General features: G+C 36.1%; 1 protein-coding gene across 2 annotated transcripts in view; it reads right to left on the bottom strand.

The window, feature by feature from the left end:
• The window catches only part of DTD1 (D-aminoacyl-tRNA deacylase 1), a 239,203-nt gene that overhangs the window by 148,360 nt on the left and 76,278 nt on the right, over positions 1-14,565 (bottom strand). The gene's annotated exons all lie outside the window — the stretch shown is intronic.

Below are 14,565 nucleotides of genomic sequence, written 5' to 3'. Positions count from 1 at the left end.
TCAACAATTGGAAAGCCATTAACTGTTCATGGGTAGGACGAGCTAACATAATAAAAATGAACATCCTACCCAAATTAATTTACCTATTTAGCACCATACCTATCAAATTACCAAAAAACTTCTTTACTGAATTAGGAAAAACTATAACAAATTTCATTTGGAATAACAAAAGATCAAGAATATCAAGGGAAATAATGAAAAAAAATGTGAAGGAAGGGGGCCTAGCAGTACCAGATATTAAACTATACTATAAAGCAGCAGTCATTAAATGAATATGGTACTGGCTAAGAGATAGAAGGGAGGATCAGTGGAATAGACTTGGGGTTAATGATGTCAGCAAGACAGTGTATGATAAACCCAAAGAGCCCAACTTTTGGTACATGAATCCACTATTTGACAAAAACTGCTGGGAAATTTGGAAAACAATATGGGAGAGATTAGGTTTAGATCAACATCTCACACCCTACACCAAGATAAATTCAGAATGGGTGAACGACTTGAATATAAAGAGGGAAACTATAAATAAGTTAAGTGAACACTGAATAGTATACTTGTCAGATCTCTGGGAAAGAAAAGATTTTAAAACCAAGCAAGAGTTAGAGAAAATTAAAAAATGTAAATTTAATGGTTTTGATTATATTAAGCTAAAAAGCTTTTGTACAAACAAAAACAATGTAGTCAAAATCAGAAGGGAAACAACAAATTGGGAAAAATATTTATAACAAAAAACTCTGACAGGGGTCTAATCACTCAAATATACAAGGAGTTAAATCAATTGTATAAAAAATCAAGCCAATCCCCAATTGATAAATGGGCAAGAGACATGAATAGGCAATTTTCAGGTAAAGAAATCAAAAGTATCAATAAGCACATGAGAAAGTGTTCCAAATCTCTAATAATTAGAGAAATGCAAATCAAAACAACTCTGAGGTATCACCTCACACCTAGCAGATTGGCTAAAATGAAAGAAGGGGAGAGTAATGAATGTTGGAGGGGATGTGGCAAAATCGGGACACTGATGCATTGCTGGTGGAGTTGTGAAATGATCCAACCATTCTGGCTGGCAATTTGGAACTATGCCCAAAGGGCTATAAAAGACTGCCTGCCCTTTGATCCAGCCATACCATTGTTGGGTTTGTACCCCAAAGAGATCATAGATAAACAGACTTGTACAAAAATATTTATAGCTGCCCTTTTTGTAGTGGCAAAAAACTGGAAAATGAGGGGATGTCCTTCAATTGGGGAATGGCTGAACAAACTGTGGTATATGCGGGTGATGGAATACTATTGTGCTAAAAGGAATAATAAACTGGAGGAATTCCATGCAAATTGGAGAGACCTCCAGGAAGTGATGCAGAGCGAAAGGAGCAGAGCCAGAAGAACATTCTACACAGAGACTGATATACTATGGTAAAATCAAATGTAATGGGCTCCTGTACCAGCAGCAATGCAATGACACAAGACAGCTCTGAGGGATTTATGGTAAAGATGCTACCCACATTCAGAGGAAGGACTGCAGGAGAGGAAACATATAAGATAAACAATTGCTTGAATGTATGGGTTGGGGCGGACATGAATGGGAAATAGACCCTGAACAAGGACACATGTTACAACCAGCGGAAATGTGCGTTGGCCATGGGTGGGGGGAAAGCAGGGGGGGGTCGGGTGAAGGGGAAAGTAGGGGCATAAAGTATGTAAACAGGTTAAAAACGAATATTAATAAATGTCTAATTAAAAAAAAAACTATTTTGTACTCCATTTCTCTCTACTTAATAGGACAACACTACTCATATTGAGCCATGATCTTTTTTTCACAGATTTTACAAATAGTTATATTTTGACTTACAGTGTTGCCTCTGGTCAACTCTTATTTGAAAAGTCTATTAAATGCTAATTGATTAAGGAATTTTTAATCACTTCAGCTACTTTTCAAAATTATCAATGTCCTTAGTCTTAAATATTTTCCAAATATTAACATTACTTGTGTAGGAAAGGGTTCTACTTGGCCTCTCTAACTTAACCTGATATCCCTAAAGCTATTTTTCAAGTTATGATCATATTTCTAGTCATGTTAAAGGGTCCTAATGAATTATCTGTAAAAGTTTCTGTACTGGAATTTTAACAAATATTATATGTAGCAGTTATGAGAGAGCATAGGAGTTAAGGAAGCTGGGTATGAAGTTCTATTCTACTATTTACCTGTGAGCCTTTGAGCAAATTTCATCTGTCTGTTTCTTCATCAGTGAAATAAGAGCTGAACTACATAATCTCTAAGGTACCTCTGGATTCTAAATGGATTTACAACTGAAAAGCTGGCTAGATATATAGAGTCAGAGCTTCAAAATCCAGAGGTCATATTTCCCAGCAATTTGACCTTGTCATTTCACCTCTACAGGCCTCAATTATTTCATCTGTAAAATGAGAAAGTTCAACAGATCACCTTTAAGGTCCTTTCTGGCATCATAGTTAAAATTCCTCTAATTCTACCACATATTCATCTTAGGAAACTCATTTCACGTGATGACTGAGTCAAGAAAAGGCCATTAGGTTTCTCTAAACCCATGACTTACTTGTGTGTGTGTGTGTAAGTCAGCAGAAATGAAATAATACAATTGGACCAAAGTATTCCTTTTGAAACATCTAACGACCAATTAAAGTGATGACAAAGTCTACTAAAAGTAAAACACATGATCATTGTGATTTTTTTTTTTAACCCTTACCTTCCAATACCGTGTATTGGCTCCAAGGCAGAAGAGTGGTAAGGGTAGGCAATGGGGGTCAAGTGACTTGCCCAGGGTCACACAGCTGGTTGATGTTGTTTTTAATATTTTATGTAATAAATAGTACAGGAATAAGTTAGCCAATTTGTTTTAACTGTATGCTTTCTATTATGAAATCAGTGCTCAGGAACCAATCAGCCAAAAGAAAAAGTTAAGTTTTTTCTGGTTGATCAGGAAAAGAAAAGACCTTCAGAAATCATCAGAAAGAGGTAATTCACCCAAGTTTGCAATCACTGAGCAAGGAAATTAAATAACTCTTTGTACAAATTCATATTCTATTTTGTTGTTCCAATTTTTTAAATCCCTTCAATAGCCTTATTAATTAAACAAAGAGATAAAAGAATAAAGCAATAATTATACAGAAAAAGAACCAAAAATGCCTCAGGACAATCAAGAAAAGGTATCACAAATAGCCCCATTCCATAGAGAATGAAATGAAACATGATAGTGCTCCCTTTGCCTCTTGCCTTTTCTCCTATTGCTAGCAATGGAAAATCCTACAAAATTTGAATATCAAAGTGAACTTAAAGAAAGTAGAAATTATCTAGAGCAATAGGAAAAACAAGTTCTCTCATCCATATTTCAGGAGTGTTCAATTATGTCCATACAGTTAAAATACCTCTAAAAAGTATATGAATAATTCAATACAGCTATGTATAATGATCTAGATAAAGTAAAGTAATCTCTCAATCAATAAACATTTATTAAGTACCAACTATATGCAAGGCACTGTGATAAGCACAAGTGAAACAGAGAAGTGAAAGGATAGTTCTGCCCTCAAGGAGCTTACAATCTAGTGGGGGAAACAACATTTAAATAAATATATACAAAGCAATCCATATATTAGATAAATAGGAAATAATCAAGTGAAGGTATTATAATTAACATGGGTTCAGGAAGGGTTCCTATAGAAATTGGATTTTAGCTAGGATTTAAAGGAAGCTAGAAAGATCAGTAATCTGAGCAGAGAACATTCTAGGCATGGGTGATAGCCAAATAAAATGTTGAGCATTTTTTTTGTGAATGGCCTGGAGGTCAGTGTCACAGGATTGAAGAATATGTGTGGGAAAGTAAGTAATGCGATTTGGGCAAGTCATTTAGTCTTCTGAGCCTCGGTTTCCCCATATAAAAAAATTAAAGGTATGGTAGAAAACAAAATCCTAGCCCACCATCCCTCCTCTCCCCCTCCCCAAGCAAGTTAGGCTGTTTTTTTTTTTCTTTTAAACCAACTTTAAGATTTAATTGGTGCAGGAGGTCATTGACTTGGCTTCCAGGTTGTCTGGAGAGATAATGAAAAATCCAAAATAAATGGGAAATAAGGGGCTGGAATGCCTCCCTGAGTTTTTAGAGAGCAAGAACAAGACTTGAAAGCTATGCTAAACTGAATCAATGCTTTATTGTGGATAAGCATCCCTTCCCTACTCTAAACATTCTCTCCTTGCTACAAACTACTTAAATTTCCTTTTATTAATTATTACATGAATTAAAAGTTTCTCATTTCATTTCAATTTCTGACTTAAACTATTTGGCAACTGGCCTGAGTTAGGCTCAACCTATTACAAGGCTACTGGACTAGATGGTCTCTGAAGTTCCTCTTCCATTTCTAAATTTAAGCCTATGATTCTTTCGAACTTTAGATTCTATTAAACCATGATAATAATGCAACTATCAATGCAACAGAATCACAGTAAGTATATATAATACATCTAAATTTCTTGTCTATTTGCATTCACGATTCTTCAGCCCTCATGCATATGAGCAAATGTTAACCATGCCTCCTCAGTAAAGATTACTTGAGCCTTATGCAGTACACTAGTTTCTCCTCGTAATGCAAGGTGGCTAACAGAAACTTTTTGCTTCTGTAATTTCTGTCACAAAAAGTCAGTTAAAGATCTTAGAATCTTCAGAAAGTCAGTTAGAACTTAAAGCTATAAATAGAGGTGAAGTTCCAACTGACAGGGCTTTTGCCTTCTGGCTTTTGCTGTGGCTGTAGGCTTTTGCTTTGGCCTTTCAGCTTGGCTTTGCTTCAGCCTTGGCCTGTGTTTATTTTGTCTTTGGGAAATTTGGACCTATCTCATTTCTCTCCCTGATCTCCCATCTCCATCCCCCCCCTTCCCTGAATTTCCTTTGGGTCCTAGATGGAAGGGAGGGCTTGGTGATTAGACATTGTGGGTTTAGTTTCTATAGACTAGTAGAGTATCCTCAAATAAGTTACCCCTAGTTTTAATGATTTGATAGAGACTTTACTTAAAAGGCAGTCAAATCTTCCTGACTGGGAGAGCCGGTCTCTCTCTCTGTCTAAACCTCTCCGCGACCCATCCCCCACCCTCACCCCTCTCCCTAGCAGCAATTAGAAAACCCTGAACCCCTCTCCCCTTCTGACTGACCCTGGTATTAATAAATCCCCTTGTTACCTATTCAAACCCTTTGGTGAATCACTGTGTCGAAAATTAAGATAAGGGCTCAAGGGGAAGGAATCATTTTTCTTTTATTTCTTGAAAGAACTGGGGGCATCCATCTTGGCAGGAAGTACCTACCTCAATACTTCCTCCAGCCATCAGTTTGACTGGCAGGGAGGGGCCCTCTAGACTCCTCCCTCAAGAGACTTTAGAAACTGACAAGAAAACCCTCCAGCCAAACCTAAACATTTCTTACTGGACCTACTTTCCTCCCTGTATTCTCTGTCTCAAACCTCTGGGAATAAATCTGTTTGAGCTGCCCTCTCCTACATAACCCATTTCCTTTATCTCCTACATACCTTCCTGTACCTTCTTTCTTCCTCCAATCACCTTATAATCACCTAATATCCCCTTTATCCTTCCTCACACCCAATTGCGTTTCATTGACTCTACTCAGATTACCTTATTTATTTACTTCTTGATAACATCCTCTAAAGAGAAAAGTAGAATCTTTGAAGTCCTAAGTCTCTGCTGTTTCATGAAACACCTGCTACTGACAAGAAGCAGGCACTGATTTGATGGATACCAGCTGCTAAGAACAAAATACAAAAGGTAATCTTAGTTGTACAATTTCTTCCTTAATGAAAAGCAGTGTCATCTGGATGGGATAGACCCACTTCAAGAAAACAAGAGGCCTGCTTTTCCTTAAAAAGCAAAAATATACTAATTCCTTTGGCCCTCCATACCATCACAGCCAAGTTTCATTTCCTCATCCATTTACTTAAAATTCTTGCACACCTACTAAGAGAAATGAAGGATCTTAAGTAATCAAAAGCTCTACTGCACAGCCAAATTCTGCAAGAAACCATTTGCTTTTGCTGCCTGAGCTGTGTTGGTCTACTTAAAAAAAGATCAGTCTCTTTCTTCTCCTACCCCTCTCAAAGTTCGAACATGAAAAAAAAATTACTCATTTCTTTCTCTTGTTTTCTTCATTCCAAATCACTTGTTTCCTTCAACTCTGTATTTTCTTTACTAGAACTGGAAATGTAATCAATTTCCATATTGGTTCATGTTATAATGAGAAAAATCCTTTGATTAAAAAAAAAAACTTTTTATATGAAAAAACAAAACAGTCTTCCATTGTCTTTTAAAATAGAAGCTAATTTTATCTAGTTCAAATTGATTCTTTATTATGGGTTGTCAGCCAAAAAGGAGGTTTGCATAAAAGCTTGAATGAGAGATTCAAAATGTCATGTATCTATTGAATGGTAAGCTGTCTTCTGCAGGTCAATCCATTCTCTTCAACTTTTGGTCTTACAGAATTGCCTAACTCAGTTTAAGTAACTAGTCCAGAGTCACATAGGTGTATGTGAGAGGCTAAATTTAAACCTAGGTCTTTCTTGGTTTAAGATAAGCTCTATATTTACTAGGTCATGTTGCTTTCTCCATAAAGGAATATGAAATAAGCAAAATGCAAACATCAAAGTTCATAGCATAATAGACAAAGTCCATCATAAACAAAGTTCAAAGTTCCAGCAGTGAAAGGAACACTAAGGTCATCTAGTCCAGCACTGGTGAACCTTTAACAATGTCCAGTGCCCAAAGGGCAAATTCAAGCTGTCTGTGAGGGTGCCCCACCACCATTACTGGAGAGAGCTGGAGGAGAAAGTGCTTGCTTTTGGTGGCTGGACAGAGGGTGGGGCATGCGAAAAAGGGAAATTTGGACCTATGCCCAAAGGGCTATAAAAAATGCATGACTTTTGATAATGTAATACCTCTACTAGGTCCCAAAGAGATAAAAAAGGGGAGGGAAAGCTCTTCCTGTACAAAAATATTTATATCTGCTCTTTTCGTGGTGACAAAGAATTGGAAATTGAAAGGATGTCCTTCAATTGGGGAAAGGCTGAACAAATTGTGGTATATGGTGGCAATGGAATATTATTGTGCTATAAGAAATAATGAACAGGATGATTTCAGAAAGAACTGGATAGACCTACATGAACTGATGTAGAGTGAAATAAGCAGAACCAGGAAAACATACACAGGAACAGCAATACTGTGGAATAATACACTGACAAATTTAGCTACTTTCAGCAGTACAATGATCCAGGACAATCTGAGGAATTTATAACAAAGAATGCTACCCATCTCCAGAGAAAGAACTGTTGGAGTCAGTATGAAGATCAAAGAGTATGATTTTTTTCACTTTATTTCTATTTGTTTTGGTTTTTTTGGTTTTTTTTTTTTTTTTTGGTGTTTAGGTTTTATATGAATGAAAAGTTAAGATCAGTCAATACTTTCATCTGCTGCATTCCTGCCTTCCTCCCTCCCCAATCTCAGGAAGAGCCAATAGCAAGTTTATTTTATATGTCCCAAAATTAGTTTTCCAAGCTAAATATCTCATTGACAGACGTGGTCATATGTAGAATTGGCCAAATGGAAAAGGAGGTACAAAAACTCAATCAAGAAAATCATGTCTTATTAGAATTGGGCAAGTAGGAGAGACATCAAGAAACGATCAAAGTCAAAAGAGTTGGAAGTAATGGGATGTTAGAAATAAAATTAAGGCATGAGAAAGAGGAGCATTGGGAAGAGGGGGAAGGGAAAAAAAGAGGTAAACTATCAAATTATCTCACATAAAAGAAGCATGAAAGAACTTTACAGTGGAAGATGGAGAGAGGAGCATGTGAACCTTATTCTTGTTGAATTTGCTCAAGAAGAACAAATATAATCAACCAAGTATAGAAATCTTACCTACAAGAAAACAGGAAGGAAAGGGAATAAGAGAATGGGGAATAGGGCTGATAGAAAAGAGGGCAAAATTGAAGAGTTGATGGTCAAAAACTAAACATGGGGAAATAAGATGGAGAATAACACACAGTAATTATAATGGTGCAAAATTTTTCTACAAGTCTATAATATAAAGGCCTAATTTCTCAAATCCACAGAGAAATAAGTCAACGAATACAAGTCATTCCCTAATGGATAAAGGGTCAGAGGATATGAACAGGCAGTTCTCAAAGTAAGTAAAGCTCTCTATAGTCTTGAAAAAAAAATGCTCTAAATCACTATTTAGAGAAAAAGCAAATCAAAGCAACTCTGAGGTACCACCCCACACTTATTAGAATGGCTATTTTGATAGAAAAGGAAAATGACAAAACTTGGAGGAGATATAGGAAAATTGAGGACTAATGTACTGCTGGGGGCGTTGTGGACTGATTCAATCATACTGAAAACCAATTTGGATCCATGTCCAAAGGGTTACAAATAATACATACCCTATGACCCAAAAATACTGCAACTTTGTATCCCAAAGAGTAAAAAACACACACACACACACACACACACACACACACACACACACACACAGAGGATATATATGTACAAAAACAGGTCACCAAACCATGTGTTTGGCCTCTTAATTTTTCCCTTCTCCTCATCCCATTTCCACTAATTACTTTTTAAATTATTAAATAATTAATTTCTTATTTTTTTTAAAAACCAAAAAACAAATAATTACCAAACCAGTCACTTTGTAAATTCTTTAAGATTAGATGTCACATTGGTTATCTGGTTTTTAAATATGTTTTCAGTTTGTGTTAAATAGCCGTCTTTAATTTTTCAAGTCAGGATAACTCAATTTTGGTCTGAGACTCTACTTAGTGATTGAAATTAACTTTCTCTGAATCTGATTGTGGTTTTCTTTTATATTGTTGGTTGTGAATGGCGGTAGCAGAACAGTGAATACATAACAAATGTACACTTTTGTAGGTAATGAAATTTCTCTATTTATCCTAGGTTGTACTCTTTTCCATGATCTCTTTTTTCCTAAGAGGGAAATATTTTACTCTTTACCTTTCTTGCCTAACTTTGCTAATGTAATTGTTAACCTTTAAAACAGAATTTCTCTTTGAAAAATTCTTAATAGTGCTAGGCAAATCTAATTCCATCTCTAACACCAGGTTGAAAAATAAATTTCATAAAAGCTAGATAAAAAATTATTTCCTTAAGTAGTTAAAAGTAGTTTAGAAAATGTTTAAGTTCATTAAGAAGTTGTGATAAGCCATTTCATATAATATGTTTATTGGAACTGAAATAATAGGACTAATCCTTTAATACCATTTCATTTCAATAATTCATTTATTTAATATTTGTTGAGCACACCCAGTAGGTTCAAAAACTTTGTGAGGAAAACTAATTATTGTTGTTTCTGGGAAACCCACAGGGAAGTTTATTTCACCCCTAGATAACTATTCACATTGGAAAGCACCATTTGCTTCTAAATTCTTTCCCTCTGACTGGTTAGGTTCCTGCCAGAATTTCCATTTTAAGGAGGAAGTCCATGCCAACCATGTCTTCATTCCTGTCCAGGCTGCACTCCAGATTTGACAAAGGAATTTCCATACTATTAAATCCTACTATCCCCTTATCTTCCATCTATTTGAGTTCCCCATTTCTCTCCACTCCCCTCTCCTCCCTCCCATGCCTTTTCAATTCTCTTTTATGTGTTGTCTTCTTTTAGATTATAAGCTGGACTTCCAGGTTAAAATGGCTGCAGAGTAGAAGCAGGGTGCTTTACTCTCCTAACCAACCCATACAGCATACCTCTAAAGGACAAAAAAACACAAATACAGATGAAAGAAGGGATCCCACAATAGGACGCAGTATCGAAGCTACATGGGATCTGGGCATTTCCATGCTATAAGGAGGGCCTTAATTAAAATATTGCTTCTCCTTTTACTCTCAGTCTTTATTTATTTTAAATATAACAATATCCCAAAAAAACCCTTTGGGCTGGCTCTCGATCGATCCCAGGTGAGCAAGCACTCATCCTCACTCCCAGAGATCCCTAATCAAAAGCCCCCTCCTTCAGGTTCTCTTTTCCCAAGATGCTTTTCTCCAGCTTAACTGTCAGTCTCTGTCACTCAAGCCAGCTTCTCAACATTCCAAGCTTCACTCAACCCAGTCCGTTCTTACAAGCTACCTAATTTCTGTTCTACATGGTTTTTTTTTCTCCTTGTAAAATCTCTTCCAAGTTAGTTGTAAAATATTATCCCCTTAGAAATTGTTTGAGAGTTTTATAGAAGCCTTTTGTTTTTTCTTTTTGTTCCCTTATAAAAGTATATAACATAGCTACCACTTGAACTGTCATAAGCCTAAGGGTCTGGGATGATGGAGTTGCCCTTTACAGTAATAATAAAGGTAGGAGGAGGTAAGGAATAATTCTGGATATATTAAGATATTATTAAGTTTAAGACATGTGCTGGACATCAACTTCAAAATGACTAAAGACAAATGAAGATGAGAGATTGAAAGTCAGCAGATAATTTGGGGCAGGATAGAGAAATCTGAGAATCATCAGCATAAAGATGGTAGTTAAATCCATGGAAGCTGATTGGGTCAACAAGTGGAATAATTTAGAGGGAGAAGAGAAGAGGATCCAGAACAGAACCCTGAAGTACACCTACATTTAGTGGGTGTGATCTAGCATAGAAAAAGCAGTCAGATATATAAGAGGAAAATCAGAAGTGAGAGTGGTGTTCTTAAAACTTAGAAGAGAATATGAAGGACAGAGTGATCAGCAGTCAAAGGCTACAGAGAGGTCAAGGAGAATTGATGATGGGGAAAAGGTCATTGGATCTGGCAACTAAAAGATTGTTAGTAACATTGGAGAGAGTAATTTTGGTGGAAAGATAAGGGTGGAAGCCAGATTGTCAGGAGTTAAGAAAAGAGTAAAAAGAGAGAAAATGGAGGCACCTATTATAGAAGGTCTTTTTAAAGAGTTAATTACAAAAGTCAGAAGAAAAATGGGATGATGATTAGCTAGAATGGAAGGATCATTTAAGGGCTTTTTTTAGGATTGAGAAGATATGGGCACATTTGTAAAGCAGTTGGAAATGTGCCAATGGAGAAGGAGAGATTGAAAATAAGTGAAAGAATGGTGATAGTGAAGAGAACAATCTTTTGGAGGAGATAGGATGGAATGGAATCATTTGAACACTTGATTGAGGGATTGGCCTTGGTAAGGACTATGGCCACTTCATCATGTGAAACAGAGATGAAAGAAGAGGAAATGGCAGAAAGTTATCTGAGAGATGGGAAAGGAGGAACAGGAAGTTCATTTTGTAGGTAGCTATTTCTTAATCTTAAGCTTCTCCCTCTAAGGAAAGAAATAGAATCATGATATCAAGGATTTAGACTTGAAAGGGAATTTAGAAGCCATAGCGTCAACATCCCTTATTTTCTTAAAACAGAAGCTGAGGCTCATAAAGGTTAAATGATTTCCCCATGTCATATAATTAGTGTTTGAAGCAGGATTTGAATTTAGGTTTACTTGTCTTGCATTGTGCCCACCCGGCCTTCTAGTTTTCTTAAGTAGGATTTTCTTGACCCAGTTTACAAGTACAAAAACTAAGGAACAGAAGTTGTGCCTTTTCTTTGTTAACAAAATGCTGTGTTATTTTTATTTTTTTTGCAAAGATCTTTTATTTTACCAATTGCATGTGAAAACAAATTTCTACAGAAGTTTCCTGAAGTCATATGAACCAAATTGTCTCTCTTTGTTTCTTCCCTCACCCCTCCCAGAGTTGGCAAGGAATTCAATCTGGGTTATAGATAAACTATCATGCAAAACATACTTCCATATTGTTCATTTTTATAAGAGAATGTTCATATAAAACCCAAATATCAAAATTAAAACACAAATAAAGTGAAAAAATCATATTCATATGTTCATATTAATCCCTGCTCTCTTCATTGCAGTTTTGAAAATCTTTTTCCAATTGATTAATTCTACTTTTTAAGAAGTTCTTCTCTTCATTGGATTTTTATGCTTCTTTTACCAATTGGCCTACTCTGATTTTTAAGATTCTAATTTCTTCAGTATTTCTTTGTGTCTCCTTTAGCAAGTTATTGATTCTTTTTGTGATGCGTTTCTGTACCAGAGTTGTGGCAATGTCAGAGGAGAGAAGGGGGCAATGGTTGAGATATAGCAAAATTGAAATGGATAAGCCTTGGGAATCAGCTTGGATATGGGAAACATAGGATGCATGTGGAAGATAAGTCAGGAATCCAGGATGACTCCTAAGGCTGAGAGGATAAAGTTGCTGTCTATAGTAATAGGGAAGATAGGAAGAGGGAAGGGTTTAGGGCAAAAGATAATGAGTGAAAGTACATGCACAGAAGAAGCTAGATGGCTCAGTGATTAGAAAGCCCAGTGTAGAGATAGGAGGTCTGTATTAATTCTAAAACAGAAGAAAGGAGGGAGAGGGAGAGGGAGGGAGGGAAGGAGGGAGAGAGAGAGAGAGAGAGAGAGAGAGAGAGAGAGAGAGAGAGAGAGAGAGAGAGGGGACCTTCATAAATTAATCTCAGAAATGCAAAAAATTACAAGACTAATGCTTATTAAGGGACAATAGTTAAAGTTTACAGAAGTGTAAAACATACATCTTGGCTGGCAAAATTCCATTGTGCATCCCAAAATAGATTAAAATGAAATTAGTAAATATTTAGCAAAATAAATAAATATACAATAGGACACAGATGTTTGTATGTGTTTTTCTAGATTAATATACAAAGCCACAAGTTTAAAGGCCTCATTTCTATTTGAGTCTAACACCACTAGTTTAAAAAGATGTTTATACCTTTCTTATATTCTCATTTTTTAGCTGAGTAAATTAAAAGAAAGCTCATTTATCCAAATTCACAAGTCATGAAACAATAAATCTAAGAATAGCCTCAGATTTAACTATAATGTTCCCATCTCTATATACATACAATTTTAAAACATAATTATGGATAAACATCATATATGTCGATCCCTTATGTAAACTATTTGAGTTATCTTAAAGCTTGTTTGTTTGATATGACTGTTAGTTACTATAATATAGGAAGAAAGGTAAAATGGCACAGTGAATCAGAGGCCAGTCTTAGAGTTGATAAGACTTTCTTATCTCTGGCACAAGTCCTGGCACTTTTCTCTTCTTCCTCTATACTACTTCACTTGGTGATCTTATGAACTCTCACAGATTCAATTATCTCTAGGCTGATGGATGATTCTCATATCTAGTTATCCAGACCTAACCTCCATTATTATAACTCTAATTGCCTACTGACCATGTCAAATTGAATACCTGTAGACACCTTAAAACAATAGGTCCAAAACTGAACTCATTATCGTTTTTCCCAAGACCTTCCCCTCTTCTTAATTTCCTTATTGTGGGCAAGATTACCACCATCCCCCAACCACGGAGGCTTGCTGCAACAAAAGTATCATCCACAATTCCCTACTCTCTTTCACTCTCCTATCTTATACATGAACTATCAAGTTATATCAATTCTATCTTCACAACATGTCTCCCTAATATTTTTTTCTCTTCTCAGACACTACAACTACCCTGGTGCAAGCCTTGACCACTGCATGCCTAGTCTACTGTACAATAAATTCTGGTTGGTCTTCCTGCTCCTTACACAAAACATCTCCCAACTCTAGACGTTTTCACTATCTTCTATGCCTATAAATGCTCTAACCTCCTGGTTTCCTAGCTTCCTTCTACTCTTAAACTGAAGTCCCACTGTTTGCCAGAAATCCTTCTCAATTTCCATTAATTCTAGTGCCTTTCTTCTGTTGATAATCTCCAGTTTATTCTGCATATAGTTTGTATGTGTATAGTAGTTTGCATGTTACATACCAAATCAGAATATAAGCTCCCTGAGCAGGGACTATCTTTTGCCCTTCTTTGTAGTCTCTAAAACTTAGTATAATGTCTGGGAAATGACCATTTAATAAAGGCTTGCATGTTGTTGCTGACATGAGCTGTGTAACTAACTATATACAAATTGCTTAGAATCTCAGTCAGTATTCTTGGCAATCTCCGACTATATATGTTACAAAAGATTTACTGATCTACATCAGAAGGAGTTTCTACATCATGAATTCCCTTCACAGATGAAATCACAGGTCTGTTATCATCACCACCACTCACTCCAAAAATAGTAGCTACACTATCATGTGTTCTGAGAACTTAAAGGTTAAGATGGAATTATTTTCAATCAAAGGAAAAGAATCCAATCATGATTCTTGGACTTCTGCATATTTATGATAATTTTGTCTTTCTTTTCCTTTCCAGAAATGTGAATCTTTGGCATCGTAGGCAATGTCATCCAGGTGCCTCAAATAGCTACCTCTATCGGTCTTTGAGGGTTAGAAATTGCAGATTAATGTGTAACAAATTGCATCTGACAACAATACCCTTGAGAAAGAGACTGATAGAGTAGGCTAGCCAAATTAAACCTTCACAATAACATCTGGCTCACAGCTATGTAGACAGATTAGGCAGTACACTTTAGTTTGGTAATCATTTTATAAGATACCAAAATGCAAATAGTAG

Source organism: Gracilinanus agilis, chromosome 2, assembly GCF_016433145.1.
Source record: "Gracilinanus agilis isolate LMUSP501 chromosome 2, AgileGrace, whole genome shotgun sequence".
Classification (NCBI taxonomy): domain Eukaryota; kingdom Metazoa; phylum Chordata; class Mammalia; order Didelphimorphia; family Didelphidae; genus Gracilinanus; species Gracilinanus agilis.
The sequence above is the reverse complement of the archived record's forward strand: the minus strand, read 5'-3'. Positions and strand labels throughout refer to the sequence as shown.